General features: G+C 47.4%; 1 protein-coding gene across 7 annotated transcripts in view; it reads right to left on the reverse strand.

Annotated features, from left to right (window-relative positions):
- The window catches only part of ZNF536 (zinc finger protein 536), a 435,117-nt gene that overhangs the window by 381,885 nt on the left and 36,381 nt on the right, over positions 1-16,851 (reverse strand). For 5 of the 7 annotated variants that reach the window (XM_037820159.1, XM_037820158.1, XM_037820155.1 and 2 more), the window contains exon 2: positions 673-741. The exons of the other annotated variants lie outside the window; for them this stretch is intronic. The gene's annotated coding sequence lies outside the window, so the exon portion shown is untranslated. The remainder of the gene's footprint in view (positions 1-672; positions 742-16,851) is intronic. 7 annotated transcript variants of the gene reach the window in all.

The raw sequence follows: 16,851 nt of genomic DNA on the forward strand, positions 1-16,851 counted from the left end.
TTCCCCAGTTTATGGGGTGACCTCGGAGGCACGTGGTCAGGAGAAGGTGGATTTGGCTAATTAGATCCGAGGGGAAGTTTATGGAGATATCAGGGGCAGCCTCAGATGAGGCGGCCGAAGACATCAAATGAATGCACTGCCCTTCCCTTTTTTATTTTATGTTAAGTTTTCATCTGCTTCTCTGCTGGGAGGACACTTCACTGCTGAGTGTGTGATCTCAGGTCTGGCAGGGAGGCTGCACGTGGAGCCGTTCTGGAATGGGTTTCCTCTGAGACTGGGCCAGACCCCACGGGGGGTGAGGGAGGATGGACCGAGGACGTGGCCGCAAGGGGGTCATTGGCTTGTGGCAGCAGCCCCACCGGCCCACCAGCTCTGGGGGCTGGTGGAAAGTCACCCTTAAGGACGTCCCACGAGAGGGACAGAGGTCAGCCTTGCAAGAGTTGGCCGCCTCTGTGAGCCTATCCTGGAAGCCCTGGGACCCACGCTGGATCCCAGAGACCACTGAAGCCAGAAGCTTCCCCTCAGTCCACTCATTCCACAGAGTAAACTGGAGTACCTGGGAGAGCTCGTCCCCACACAGGAGGGATATACAAGACCCAAGGAAGGCAGCCTGGAGACCCCACACCCACAGACACACACCACTCCAAGAGACTACAAAACAGTTCTCCTTACCAGGCAAGTCTTAAAGCAATGGATCTCCCTCCCAGCCGAAGGACAGTCTTAAAGCCGTGGTGTCGGGAACTGCAAAAATAAGACCTGTTAGAAATGTTAAAAATCAAACACATTGGCTTCAATAAGACACATACACAGCATTCGTTCTGGGCAAAAATTTGCTGGGTTGGTTGAGAGTCTACAGTTATTTGATGGCCTCAGTGTCCCAATTCTTTGATCAATTTAAAAAATGGGAAATACGTGACCTTCACTTGCAATCAACCTAATTTGCTCAGCCTCTTTTCACTGGGAAATTGCCACCTACAAAAAAAAAGAAGGGGGTGGAGCTCTAAACCATCTCTAGATGGGACAGAAGAGGAAATAAGAGCACAGAAGAGGAAATAAGAGCAAAGAAGAGATCTCTCCTCCCTCCCTCTCTCTCTCCCCCCGAAAGTGAGGAAATGAGGAGGTACTCATGTGTTTTATTTTCTCCTACATGATTTAAGAAACCCCCTACAGTAGATCAAAATCCCTTCCAAATTCAGTTGGCCAAGCGCTTTCGGCAGCCAGGATGGCACTCAATGGGTCCAAACTGGGAACCAACAACTGAGGCTTAGGGATGGCGCATTTGGCACCGAAGTCCTCTCTCCTGAACCAAGACCAGCAAAGCAGCAGCCAATTACATTCTTACTTTTTCATTCTGTTTTATAACTGAAATGAGTCCTGCGAAGATGTTCTCATCCACCACAGCATGCTCAGATGAGATAAGGGCCTAGAGGGAAAGCCGAGACGCTGGTCCACAGTGACTTCAGAGCCATTGGCTTGGGGGATCGAGGCAAAAACCCCCAGCTGTGGGCACGCCTGCTAACGCCAGCACGTTCCCAGGTCCAGCTCACTCCTCAGGACCTGTACCACTCAGAATCTAATTTGTTGGTCAGGTTACAGGGATTTTATAGGGCAAGCAAAAGTTCCCTCTTGATAGAGTATATTTTACTTAACCTGAAGTTGTAAATTCTAAAATTACAGAACGAGAATGCCAGTAGGGGTTCAAGGATGTCTGCAAATGGGAAGCCGGAAGAGGCCCACAGTGGCAGCCCCAGCCCACAAAGACTGGACCTCAAGGTTTGCAACACTCCATCCAGCTCCAAGATTCATCTCTGGCAACCAGAAAGGTGTTTGCTGACTGTGTACTACAAGTTTTTTCCCAGAGTGCAACAGGGACATCATTATTTCTAAACAGATTTCTATGTGCCTATCTTGTGACATAAAGCAAGTTTACATCTCAAACATCCTGCAACATGGAAAGGAAAGAAATTACAAGTTTCTCTCTCCCTGTCTCTCTCTCTCTCACACACACACACACACGCAAACCTGCATGCACTTCCATCAGATTTTTTTTACACTTTGCTTTTCTCTGTATCATTCAACATTAAAATCTAGAGAATAGAAAACAAACACTGGATGCTCTGCTTTCCAAGATTCTGTTCCAGTGCCAAGCTGAACAGGTTCCCAGCACTAGGATAGTTCTGAGAAGACTTATTTGCTTTACTCACAAGACTCCTTATGTTTTGGGGGGGGGGGGGGTCGCAAGAGAAGGAAGTGTATATCCAGATTTTATATCCAAGCTCATGACTCGCAAAATTGTCAGACTATTCTCCAGGGGCTGTTCACTTAGAAGCTCTGTAAATTCCAGTGACAGGGAGAAGACAGGGAGATTTCATCTCAGGAAGTTCCACACCTGGTTGTCCTCCAGCTTCACGCCATTGGTCAGAACATCAGCGGCTCCTGCAAGCTGGAATGGGCAGTCACGGGGATCAATGCCCTAAATCACTAAAGGCCCCAGTGCAAGACCCCATGGCCGCCTTGGGGGCAGTGCCCTCTTAAATGCTCTCCTGAATTACTAGGGGGGTTATCAAAAGGTGGCTGACCCACGTGGGCAAGATTAGCCCAACACGCTTTCTGCAGGAATAGCAGGGAGCCGGGGTTTCACGGCCAAGCTGGAACCTTAGGAAAGTAAATTGAGTTCGTTCCATTTGTCTGAGGTCGTTACTGTCACTGTGGGTCGGGGAAAGGTGACTGTGTCAGGCCACTGACGCTCTCTGGATCTGGGGGTCAGGAGCAAGGAAAATGCCAGCAGGGTAATTCTGTCTTCCTCAATGAAAGCAACAGCTCTTTTGGTGCAAGTAAGTAACTCATATTTCGAGGTGATGCAGTCAGTGATGTAACAGACGTAGGCTGCTGACATAAGGCGTCCCCCTGGCCAAGTCTCCCACAAGGACCCCACATTGAGAGGCCTGGGGGGTGCAGGGAAGCCACCCAGGAGACACTGCCCACAAGCCCAGTTTGGTGCAGCTACCTGCAGATCAGAGGAGGAAGGGGCAGATTACAAAGGCAACCAAAAGTACAGCATGAACCAAAGTGTGTGAGGGCGTGGGGGCAAAGAAGGAAGCCACTCTGCCAAAAAACTACCTCCACGGATGTCTTTCAGTACTTGAAATCCTATATAGTAGTACTATATAGTAGGACCCCAGCTCCCTCTTTAAAAGGCAGGTAAGGCACAACAGATACAGGCACCCTCAGCCGCCAGCACCTGTGAGTGAAGGAGTTTAGGGGACCCATCAAGGCCCCTGGAGGAAGCAAAGGCTGGGAAGGGACGGGAAGCTGTGAGGGAGAGGCTTTGGAAGGAGTCAAGGAAGAAAGGAAGATATGGGAACACAAGATGAGAAAGAAAGGGGGATGCTGCCAGCAGCTCTGGTCCACCCTGGCACGCATCGGGCCCACCGTGCAGCCTCCGTACACCCACTGCTGTGGATTCTGCAGGCAGAGCTGTGCCCACCCAAAGGCCCAGCCCTCCTCACCTGACTCAGACCCACGGCTGGCCCTACACTGGCACCTCCGTCCCCCGAAGGTGGAGGGGGCCTGAGCAGGCAGGACAGAACAGAGGAGCCCCCCAAAAGGAACAGGGTATCCCTCTCCCACCAGAGTTCTCCTGGAGGTAGCTGCAATGGAAGCTCTGGGTGGAGTACTGGTTTCCTGGGCAAGCTCCCAGAAATCCTCACTGGGCAGGCGAGAGCCCAGCTGCAGACTCGAGCCTGAGGCTGCTGAGGGAGGCGGCGATGGGTGAATCCAGAGGTGAGCGGTAGGGGCGGCACCCACCACCACCACCGGTCCCTCTGTAAGGAACCCAAGTCTAAGACAGAGAGCCTTCCTCCACGCCAACAGGAGGCCTTCCTGGGAGCACTGCACACTCGCTCTCTTTCCACACGTGGCAACTTGAGAGCCACATTACGAACAACCAGAGGGACCCTTTACTGAGGACCTACCGAGAACCAGGCCCCTCGTGGAGGGTTTCCCACAGGGAGGGTTTCCCACAGGGAGGGTTTCCCACGCATCAGGGGAAAGTGCTGTTTCAGATTCACCTCTGGATCCCTAAGCTCTGCAGATGAGCTTGAGGATGGATGGTTGGGAGGCAAGAATGGAAGGAAGAAAGCAAAGAAGGAGGGGAGGAAGAAAGGGAGGGAGAGAGGAGGAGGATAGATGGAGGGATGGAAATTGAGGGGAGGATGGAGATGGGAGGGAGAGAGGGAGGATAAAAGTGAGGAAGGAAGAAAGGAAGGGAGGAGGGGGAGAGGAGAAAAGGGGAGAATGGAAGGGTGGAGGTGTAGCTGGAAGAACGGAAGGGTTGACAGGTGGACAGAAGGAAAGAAGGAAGAGGAGCTGAATTCCCTCCTGCCACAGTCCATGTTCTGCTCCAGGTGGGCAGGCAGAGTGTATTATTGCCAAGACAAAGGCTGTCTACCCCAGGGTCCCTCAGAGGCCTGCTGAGGGTTCTGAGAAACCCAGGGCAGATGGGAGCCACATCAACCATTTTCAGTTGGGAAAGAAGGATTTGGAGAGACTCTGCCAGACACACTCTGCCTGGAGAAGGGTGTGGTGAGCGGACCCAAGAGGCCAAGATGCAGCGACGCCCAGCAATGTCTCCACCATCCTCAGAACCCTCGTCTCCTCAGAGGCAGGCTCTCCTCTTTCCAGAAGCACACACAGACGGGAGGGGCCTGCAGCCTCCTCCCCGTGTCTCTGAGTCCCCCCACCTCAGAGCTCACTGTTCTCGAGTTCCACCAGGGTCCAGAACCTGCCAGACGAGGGCAGCTCCCCGCAATGGGTGGGGAACTCCGCTCCTAAGGGGGCACTTCACGAACGAGAAGCTCACGGCCTTTCTCCGAGAGTTCTCTGAGAACCCTGAAGAGCAAAGCGATATTTCTCCGTATCAACTCAGAACCCCTGCCCCACATGACACAGCCATCGCCCCTTCACATTTCCAACAGCAGAGGATTCCCAGTGAGGAAAAGTACCTGAGAAAGAGCCTCAGGGAACTGGATCTTCAGCTGACCTTCAGCTATCAAGCGCTGCCTTGTGCCAGGCTCTTTTCTAGGTTCCAGGAATCCAGCGATAAACAATGTTTCCACTTTGTGGCACTTACATTCTAGTGGGCAGCGTCAAACGAAAAAATGAATAGAAATAAAATACAATGTCAGCTCAAAGGAGAAAAATAAAGCTGGGGAAAATGGCTGCAAGTGCCCGAGACTGCTATTTGAGATAAGGTGACATGTGACAAGAGACCAAAATAAAGTAAGGTGTGACAACCTGGGGAAGCACTTTCCAAGCAGAGCAAGCAGTGAGTGCAAAGGCCCTGAGGTCAAGAGGGGATGCGATGTTTTCGAGGAGCAGCCAGCAGGCTCATGCAGCCAGGGCAGAGTTGGTGAGCGGGAAAATGCGAGAAGACGGGCTTCTAAGGACCAATATCAGCAGGGGCCTTGTCAGACACAGTGAGAAAATTTGGATTTTATTTGGCACCATTGCTGGATTCGAGCAAGAGAATAATGTGATCTAATGCACATGGTAAAAGGGTGGCTCTGGTTGCTGTGTAGAGAGGAGGGGACCCGAGCGGAGGCAGAGAGACAAGGGGTGGTGGGGAGGCAGCTGCCACTCCCCAGGTGGGAGAGGACACTGACGTTGCCCACCCTGGGAGCTGTGGAGACGGAGAGAAGCATTTCAATATGGAGCCAGCAAGACATGCTGAACCGGAAACAGGAGTGAGAGCAGCCCGGAGCCATCCTGCATTCATCCTGGCCTGGGAGCCAGGGAGGGAATGAGCCCCGGGCTGCTGAGGACCACCACCTTCCCAGGGGGCACACCCTGCCCCCTGAAAAACAGTTGCCCCTTGGCACTGCTACCCCTGCAGGTGCCTGAAGAGCTGTTATTCAACAGAGTCACAAAGTGTCTCAAACCAGAGACAAACACTCTAAACTCAGCCAGTTCTTCCCTAAACCCCATCAGTCCACTCCACGGGGTCCTGCAATCACTGCAGCCAGGCCTCCAAACACAGGCCCTAACCCCTGTGTGTGTGTGTGTGCGTGCACGCAAACGTGTGCATACGTGTGAGTGTGCATGTGTGTGTGTGTGCAGGCCTAGCATTATACACCGCAGCTGAAATATTATAACATAGAGTGCGCTGGACTGCCCAGACGTGCTTCCAGAGAAAGCCTCTTCTTTCATTTTAAAACAAAAATAACTTTGATGGGGAAGCTACCTGATACCTGTTCGATCTAAATGCTTTCAGGCTCTGCAGATACCAGACACTCACATGAACCTCAGACCCCGCGCTAACATTCCAGGCGCAGGGGGGACAGAAGAAAGGAGAGGTTTCTTCCCAGCAGCCTGCCTGCCCGATGCATGTATTTTTACATGTTTTAGCATGAAAAGAAAGCCAAGATGCTCACAGCCAATCGCATCACATCCCTGTCTCTTTAATAAACAAATCCATGTGCACATTAACAGTGTTGAAAATTCAATTTAAACTCTTTGTCTGTTGCTGCTTACTCTAAAGATGGTCTTTCTTAAACAACAGAACACCAAGGAGTCGTTACTGCTCTCTCTTCATTACTTCAAAAAACCAATCATTAGACACCAGAGTATATACGTAATTAGAAAATCACTTCCTTTGCAATCCAAGCTAAGTAGTTTACATACTGTAATTACAGGGACAAAATCAATTTTTAATCATTTCCCTGATTGGGCTCATCAGCTCTGTGGGAACATTGTAACCTGCTTGTTGTGCAAAAGCAACATCTGGGCTAAAACAATTACCCTTTGTTTGCTACAATATTCCTTAAATCTTTTTGCTTGCATAAAAAAATGAAAACATGAAGACAAGATATTTGGATGTCTTTTTGTCCTTGATCAACATATATCGGAAAGTTCTCCTCGTGACGAGAGTTCAGTGTTCCCCGGAATTTACGGTTTAACAGTACCATCCAAGGAATGTATTTTTCCAGTGAGATAAAAGTATCTGATTGTTTTAAAGATCCATTCAGCTGCCTAATTGTTCCATAGCTAACACATGGTATTCAAACAACCCACACATTACAAAAGCTCATTTGGGTAATCATGGGCAACTATTATTGCGATGGTTTACACTTTTCTAATACAAATGAATGGATTTTATCAAAATTAAAAAAAAAAAACTAAAAAGCTGAGTATGTGTGAAAAATAGTTGGTATGAATTGGCAAGGCGAGGCTAAGCATTTTGTTCTCTTAATAGGAAATGACCTCATTTACACTGGAGTAATAATTAGTACTGCTTCACTGACAGTTAAGAAAAAAAACTTTCCCAGTATAATAAGGCAGCGTCTCCTTTGTTAGGAGATCTACATTGATTATTAACCCTTGCCAAGAAGTTTCAAGTTTAACTCTACGTTCCACTGAGTTCAGGCTTGCTGGTGAACAATAAGAATAGCTGTTTGGAAACCATCCCCTCTCACCCAGATTTCCAAAGTTTGGCGTCTGAGCTTTTAAGTGACAATCGGAAACACTCGGTGTCTCCTTTAAAGAAACATGGGAAGCCCCCACCTCCCCACTCCACATCCCCCAGGAGCCCCAGAGGCCACCCTGCACTCCCCCGGTGGCCGTCGTCCTCCCCATCGTTTTGAAGTTTATTGGCTTTGATTATTGCTCACAAGTTCCCCAACCTACAATTAATTCATAGTCAAAACAGCCCTGAGAGAGGAGCGAGGGAAAGTGAAGGGACAGGGAAGATATTCTCGCTGGTGACGCGGTGCAGGCTGAGGGTGCAGGAGATGGAAACACTTGAGCCGTTACAGAAGTAGGGTCCAGGAGACAACCAGAATTTATTTACACGCACATGCACACACACGCACACACGTAGCCATTCCTGAGCTCAACGGGAGTGACAGCTCACACAGGCCAACCAGCGTCCAAAGCACTCACACACACGGTCTTTGCTCGCTTCACGCTGTTGACAACCCTATGGGGTAGGACTTGTGATTATGCTCGTTCACTGAAGGGAAACTGAGGCATGAGCAGTGACATAACTTGCCTGCAGTGAAGAGCTCATGAGTGGGGAACTAAGCCTTGAATCCAGCCGTCTGATTCCATCGCTGATGATGATTTCCACGGCATCTCTGTCTCCGACAGCCCTGGGGAGCCCCATCTCTGAGGAAATCAGGCCTGTCTAAGGCCCCCAACGGCCCCCACACCTGTGCCCCCAAAAGTATGTCCAGACCTTGGCACTATTCTGCACATGGACACCTGCCTCGTCCCAAGGTGGGGGGTGCTGACCCAGGATCCCACAGCTCCACAGGCCAGTCTCCTTAGGGCGAGACGCACAAACCAGAAGCATGTGTTTCCCATGGGGTCAGGCCATCGAGCATCAAGCTGCCACGCTGGAGTAGTCCCAGAGCCTCAAGGTGTCCAGGTGGGTCCCCCCTCTACCCAGAGACAGGTTCCCCAAGAGCCAGGGCCTGTCAGGCCCTCCCCAAGCCCCAGTTCACCCAGTGTCTTTGCCACAATGGGGATGCAGACAGCTCCCACAGCAGCTCAAGATTCTACAAGACAGCCTTTGCCCCCAGAACTGAGTAATGCAAAAGAAGAAAAATTCCAGAATATTTTAAATGCTTTCTAGTAGACTGTATTACCACATGAACTGAAATATTTAACTCCTTACAAAAGATATTTCACATCATGATCAAATCACAAGGCATGCAACGAAGAGCTTATCTTAAGGAAGAAAGGTGATATAACTGGAAGGTATAAAGGGCCTGTTTTCTATTTCACCCACACTATACTGCAGGTAATTTTGCTGTTCAAATATTCTGCTGTATCAAGTATTTCTTGAGTATCGAGAGCTCTGCTGACTGACATGGTGGCTACTGAGCATGTGGATGGGGGTCAGTCCAAACCAACATGTGCTGGATGTGTAAAATATAAACCACGTTTTAAAGGATGCAAAATATCTCATTAAATAATTTTATACTTTTTACACGTTGGAATGATAATATTTTAGATGCACTGAATTCAATAAAATACATTTTTTATTCAATTTTATTGAGATATATTCACATACCACACAATCATCCAAAGTATACAATCAATTGTTCACAGCACCATCATATAGTTGTGCATTCATCACCCCAATCACTTTTTTGTACCAGAAAAAGTGAAAATAAGAATAAAAAATAAAAGTAAAAAAGAACACCCAAACACCCCCCCTCACACCTTATTTTTCATTTAGTTTTTTTGTCCCCATTTTTCTACTCATCCATCCATACACTGAATAAAGGGAGTGTGATCCATAAGGCTTTCACAATCACACTGCCACCCCTTGTAAGCTACGTTGATATACAATCATCTTCAAGAGTCAAGGCTACTGAGTTGCAGCTTGATAGTTTCAGCTATTTACTTCTAGTTATTCCAATGTATTAAAACCTAAAAGGAGTTATCTATATAGTGCATAAGAATGCCCACCAGAGTGACCTCGCGACTCCATTTGGAATCTCTCAGCCACTGAAACTTTATTTCGTTTCATTTTGCATCCCCCTTTTGGTCAAGAAGATGTTCTCAGTCCTATGATGCCAGGTCCAGATTCATCCCTGGGAGTCATGTCCTGCGTTGCCAGGGAGATTTACACCCTGGGAGTCAGATCCCAAGTAGGGGAGGAGGGCACTGAGTTCACCTGAATAAAATACATCCCTAAAATCTATTGCATTTTTTCCTTTTTGCCCTTTTTCAAGACGCCTATTAAAAAACTTAAAAATTGCATACCTGGCTTACACTCGTGACTTGCATTTTATTTGTATCGTACAGTGCTGATTTAGAGTTTAGCAAAAAAAAAAATCAGGTTTATGAAGACTTGTCTGGTCAGGCCACTAAGACAGCCAAATTTACCCACAATAAAAATTCACTTACTTTCTTAAGCAGATTTTTAGAGGAAATGTATGATCGTCAATATCACTGGGCTGGTTCCACGGATCTTCTCTCAAGTCACAATGAGAGTTGTGCAAGTTTTTATCAAACCATCTCAGTGCTGCCTTCCAGGTGTCCTTTTTTCATTTTAGTTCATTTACATTTCAGTTTTCTACAGTTGTTTGATTAATAAAGTAATATATGCTCATTGGAGAAAATTTGGAACATACAAAATACTATAAAGAAGAAAATAATAATCCATCATCTATCAGCAGGTGTATTGCTGTTACATATGGGGACGTTTCCTTCCAGTCTTTTCTGTGTGTGTGTGTGTGCATGTGCACGTGTGTGGGTGTGGGTATGCATGGGAGTATGTCCATGAACACAGTTGACAACACATTTCATGTGAATCTCTGATTTCACATCTCCCCAAGCCCTAGGTCCCAGATGCAAATGGACGCTGCCTGGCCATCCGCGAATACAGGCCACTGGCCAAAATGCTGAGTTCCCACAGGTGTCAAAAAGGGAAAGGGGAGAGAACAGCTTTGAGGAAGCTTAGTGAAAGTCTCTTCTCTGGCTGGAGTATTTCCACTTCTGCAAATCAGGAAACCTCTCCAGGGCTTAGAGCTTCAGGGTCCTTTGGGAACCTTCTGGCCACCACTACCCTGACGAGGTGATGTCCAGGAATCCCAACGAGGCACCTTCGGCTCTCGGCCCACGCACCAGAGTGCAGTGGCTGGAGACCACACGCAGCCACTTCCTTGCTTTTGTGAGAGTTTTCTTGTTGCTGTTATGGCAATTCACAAATTGAACTGACTTAACATGTTTAAACAAGAGCCTGAGTCAGCCAGCCCCACGCCTACCTCTCAAAGCCCACCTCCTCAGACAGACCATTTCCAGTCCTCAGGCTGAGCCCTCCACCAAAGCCCCAGTACGGGTCACTTCAGGCTCCAAGGTAGAAACTGGGGTGCTTCAAAAAGTACTGCTATGGCTGAGGGCCCAGACAGTGGGGTAAAAATGGATGTGAGCTCCCACCCCCCCAACTGGAAACCAGCATGACTGTGGAGCACGTCAGGAACATTACAAAGAACGCTGTTGTCTTCATCTTCCTACCAAGGCATAGGGTGGGATCAAAATGCTGCTGTCCTGATCAGTGTTTTTACCCTCAGTTCCATATTAAATTTAGCTCCAGCTACTGGTTATTCTGAAGAAGGCCTAAGAAAGTCAAGCCAGGCTAACTCGGAGGCCACATAAAGTATTTCTCATTGCTTTCCTGTGATTTTACAGTAACTAGAAGAAATAATAATTGCCAAAACCATTGGATCCTCAAATACCCCTTATATCATATTAGAAGAAAGCCAAGAAGACAGATAAAAATAACAGGGAAGTGGGACACTGAGGACAGCCCCCCCCAAGCAAGGCTGGACAAACATGGCGGGCGGGAGAGGCCCCAAGGAAACCTGGCCCTCCCCAAGTCTGGCCTGCCGAGCAGACCAATGGCAGGCCCCCTTTGCTTGTCTCACAGTAAAGTCCCTAATTCAAGAAAATTCAAACCTAACAGCCTGAGGAAAGGCAAAATATCCTTTCCCTCTCATCTTCCAAGCCTTGCCATTTTGGTCAGGATTTTACAAACATTCTTAGGAAGAGTATATTCCCTCTCTCTCTTCTGCCCACAGGTAACAAGGGATGGCAGATGTTTCAGAAACAGCACATTACAGACAAAAATCCAATGTCACTAAAACCAGAATGGAAAATGTTTTATACATTAACAAACATTGTAATGAATTTGCACATCCTTAACCGACTGTATACCCAGCATAATGAAATGGCCTCCATCCTTTCAAAGAAAAAATTACATATGCTAGCACATAGCTTTAGAAAAGCATTGTTCTTTAAAATTAAAAAAAAAAAAAAAAAAAACCTGCATTTTTCCCAGCTACCATGTAATTTGTGAGATGCATTTTTAAATGATCTGCAACAGCAGCGGGCTTCATCAGTCAGATGATGCCGATAGATAATCCACCAAACCGTCACATGATCTCCCATCACTCTAAAAGACACGAATATATTGCCACAAGCTTTGGGAATAATGGGTGCACCTGTTTATGGTGTCACCTCTGTTTGCTAATTGTCTCCTTGAGCTACATTTTACTTCTAATGCATTTATTTTTGACAGGCAGTGTCTATTTAGAAATCACATTACTTCAAGTGCAATTGTTCTTTTGTCTATCAAGTAAATGAAGTGTTGTTATACAGATTTCAGGTTCTGATTAGTAAAGTATCAGAGCGCCCAAAAGGTCAATCAGTTATTTACCTGACGTAACAGAAGGATGACAGACATCTTGACTATTCTCCTGTTCTTGCTATAGGACCATATTATTAGAATTACTCAACTTAGTTGAACTTAAATATAGGCTCCTGGGGGTGGAAGGCTAAAAGGCACCCTTGCAGGATGTCTAGAGATTGTGTCCGTGCAGGATTGCAGGCAGGTGTGGCTCTGGTTGAGATGGCTGGATGTCACCAAATCAAATGTGCCGTCCCTGAAAATACCAACAGTTGTGGCCAAGTAGATGTGTAAGGGTGAGCACACTCCTTATTGGCTTGGGCAAATTTTCCTTGAAATAGATATTTTTAAATAATTTTTCAAATCATTTTACTCTTCAGGTCTTATTTGATGAGTTAGTTCAGATCAATATGAAGGTAGTTACAAGTGGGAAAAAAAAAAAACTGAAAAAGAGTGTAGAAAAGTGAGCAGCACTGTTCCTGAAAACCGAGAACCAGCTAGAAACAGGAGTGCTTTCGACGTTGGCTCTAGTTGCCTCATGCCAGCCGTCCCCGTAGACAGAGGTGTGAGGGTCACAACACACTTGGCCGTGGTATCGTCATACATCCAAGCAGGGTCTGGGAATGGGCTTACTACGGGCGCAGGCCAGAAACCAGATTTATGCAGTCATTAACGTACTCAGATTAAATAACCAGAAGACTTTAATGGTGGAAGGAAGAAAGCAGCCTGAGTGCCAGCTCATTCCCTGGTGCTCGGATCCAAGTGTCGTCCACACGACTTAACCGCCTCCAAAGCAACCCAAACCATGAGTCGGATGCACTTGTCTCTTAAGTGATCATCTGGGATTTCTTTGTTACTCCTCCTGATCTCTCCATCCATGGTTGTAGATTCGCCCTCCACGCCTGCCCTACCCCTTGTCTCGCGCCATTCGATTATCCCTACCTGACTTCTAGGTGGACCCCAGCTGAGTGACCACCGTCCCCTCCAGGTCTCACACACAACGAGCCTCTCACGAGGTCCACACATGCACACGCCCCTCTCTCTACCCCCACCTCCTACAGCTCCAAACCTGGGGGTCACCCCAGGCGGGCAGCCCGGCTTATGGGGAATCCCCTGTAAGTGATGACTATTTGACTCATTTGCCAAAAACAGACGTAAAAAGCCATGCTCACCTTAAGTCACCTTCTAAATTGGCTCCCTGGAGCCCTCCGTACCTTGTTCATCAAGACCGCCAGAGCCTCCTCAGTGTTCAGCATACGCTCTGTAGCCTGAACAAGACTTGCGTTGTGTCGCTAGTTGTTTTTCCAAAGTATTTTCCCATCAGGACCATAATTATATGCAAACTACTTGACTTAGAACTATTTGCAAACACGTTTTAAATGTTCTCTAAGGCTAGTCCACTACCTAAATGCAAGAAAAGGGGAAGACACCTAATCCTTTCTTGGGGACCCCATGGCCAGTGAGGGTGGGGGACACGGAAGTGTAGAAACACAGACCATCCTCAGGAAGCAAAACCTCTGTGACAATCTCTGCTGTCGAGATGGGGAATGTCCTCTTCATTCTGCAATTTACTTCAACTCTAAGTACTCTAATCATGGGAAGTACTTCTGCTTTTTAAACAGCCTGCCTGTTTTTACAGGTCAAGAGCATAAATAAAACAGTCACGCTGGAAACTTGGAAAGCGTGTGTGCAGGAGAAGGAAGTAGTTATAGATCGTCCATTTGTTCAGACACCCGGCAATTCTCGGGGGGCAGCCCTGCGCCTATGAAAGCCAGAGCCCTGAACGTCCTGCGCCCACTGGGAGGGTTGCAAAGCACCCTGCCCTCTTGACCCGCTCAACTCGGCAGAATCCCTCTTGGGGGGAAGGCTGGGGAGTTCTTAGAACCCAACAAGGGCTACGCCATAAGGTTGTAATACAAATTAATGACTACGCCACGTGTCCAGTAGCGACAGGCTGAGCGGTGGGTCGGTGCCCCCAAACGCAGACGCACGGCCAGGTTGAGACCAGGTCCTCCTGAAACAGTGAGCATCCAGAAGTGCTAAGCATGAAATTTACACATGTCACTGCCCAAGTGGCTCCTGATGAACGAAATTAAGTGCCTACCAATTACAATAAAGGATCTAAACACTAGTAAATCATGTCTCAGTTGCAGAGGACCTCAGGAAAATGAGATGCCTCCAAGCTAACAGGTTTAAGATGGTTAATATCTTTACCAAAAAAAGAGAAGGAAGGGACAGAGGAAAGAAAGGAAGGGGGAAGGGAAGGAGGAAGAGAAAGAAGAAGAGGAGGAAAGAAGGAAGGAAGAAGGGTAAAAAAGGAGAAGAAGGGAAGAGGGGAGGAGGAAGGGAGGAAAATGGAAGGAAAAAGCACTATCCACTTTTCCCAAATGAGAAATCACATACGTGTGCATCCTACCAAGAGCAGAGATCATAACCAAACAAGCCATATTTGTTCGCAGATCTCACACAATACACACACACACACACACACACACACACAATTGCTAACAAGGTCAATGAAGAAAATAAGACTTACCAAGTATCACGAAAACTCACTCTCAATACCAGGATGAGAGCAGAGAGACTGTGCTAGAGTAAGAGTCTATCGGAGAAAAAACTTCTGGAAAACTGCAAATACTGGTGAGAACTTCCTGTATCTGGAGGGAGATGACCTGGGGTGGGGTGGGGGGGCGGTGCTGTGGCTGCACCCACAGAACACAGAACACAGAACAGGGTGGATCGTGAACCCCAAAGAGTGGGTCTGTCCCCCTCTCTCCTATTACGCCCAGCAGAGGACACAAAGAGGGACAGGGCAGGTGGTAGCCTCCAGCACAAGCCACCAGACCACATTTTTATTTCTATCATTGCTTCTATTTTTCCTTTATTCTGCATGTGCCAGGAGAGTCCCCAACCCCCCTTTCTTTTTATCAAACATTCCTAATGTAGTGATAAAATGAGGAAGAATGAAAGATTATTATAAAACAGGACTTTTATGGCTAGCATCTATGGAACAGCCACACTGTTACATATATTTTCTCTAAGTAATCAGGAATGTATTGGTATTTTGAAATTATGTATCTCTAATAACACAAAAGTACTTAAGAACAGAAATAGACAGTAATGGAAAATGCAGTCAACTGTTGACAACATATAGAATTTCTGAAAATAATTTGCAGAGAACAGCACAGCAGATGAGTCAAAATTTTCACAAAAATATTTCTTGCCTCCGATAGTCCAATGTAATTCATTTTCTATCTCTGTTCATTAATCATTGTTAAAATTAGTGATCCATTTCTTCCACTCTGCCATCTGCACTCAGCTTCGTAACAAACATGACACCTTCCTGCATAATAAAACCTGACAACTACTAGGATGCATTTCCAAATAGCTTTCTGCATATTTGCACCTCTATAACGGATTCCGTTGTCAGACAAAAGTGGATTATTTAACCAGAGTTCTTTCTTTATCAATTCTGAACACAGATGTGTGTGTGTGTATGTGCGTTAAAATACGATGAAGAAAAATCCGTTAATTTTAATTAAAATGAATTTTTCCAGCCTTAAATGGAAGTTATTTAAAATCTAGGTTACACCAGCCAATATTGCTCACCAGAGGCACAGTCGGGAGTATGATGCTTGATAGATGAAGTTTACGTAAATAATTCGTGGCTTCATCTTATAAACTTTTCTAATAAAAATGATCTTGACCTCCTAACCTCCTAAAAAAATTTTCATTTTAATATCCTCCTCCTCTACTTTGTCTTTCAGTCTTTGATCACAGAATTTCAAATAGATGTTTTTAAGGAAAGACAAAACAATCAAGGAGCAGGGAGATACAGATGAGAGCACCAATGAATAATTAAACACATGCCAACCGTTCCCCTGGGGAAGCCACCACTGGGTCCAAGCCACGGGAAAGAATTCTCAGTCATCCTGGATGATGGGCCGTGTGGTGCCAATCAGCCTGACCGCAACGAGGAGTCACAAAGCGGGACCCCCCCTCCTCACCCTAGGATGGAGCAGCCTCTTAGGATGAAGATCTACAGTCTTGGAAGCAACGGGCAGCCACACAACCGCAGGGCTGGCTGGGTCCCCACCAGCAATGGACCGAGTGGGAGAAGACAAGGTGACACAGGTGGGCGCAAGTTGCCAAAAGGCAACCGTTATTGCTCCCCTATGTTTTGCCCCCTCCCAGATGCCTCTTCCCTCTTTGTCCCTTCCTCTGAATATGGCAAGCCCTATCGAGGGACCTCACAAGCCCTCCAGAAAGACGGTTCCAAGAAACTCAGCCTCCTGCTGCCTGTACCCACCCAGCACCCACCCAGCTCTGGGCAAAAGGGGCCTGTGACACCCGTCTCAGCCTCAAAGAGCTTTCCTCCAGGGGGAGGAGAGATGAGGTGAGTGCAGGTGTCTCCAAACCAGGGCAAAGTGGAGAACCTCAAAGGGGAAAACCTAACCTGCAGGAGGGCATGCTGGAGAAGTCCATGGGGGATGTTTCAGAGCCAAGATGGTGCCCGATCTGAGCCAGGTTAACAAGGAAGAGGATCCTGGCAGGGCAAAGGCTGGGGGCAGGATGGTACTGAGCATTTGGGAAATGTGGGGACCTGACTGAGGGCCTGAATGGACTATGAGAGTCAGAGCTGACAGCCTCTGACG

The sequence above is a fragment of the Choloepus didactylus genome, chromosome 27, assembly GCF_015220235.1.
Source record: "Choloepus didactylus isolate mChoDid1 chromosome 27, mChoDid1.pri, whole genome shotgun sequence".
Classification (NCBI taxonomy): Eukaryota; Metazoa; Chordata; class Mammalia; order Pilosa; family Megalonychidae; genus Choloepus; species Choloepus didactylus.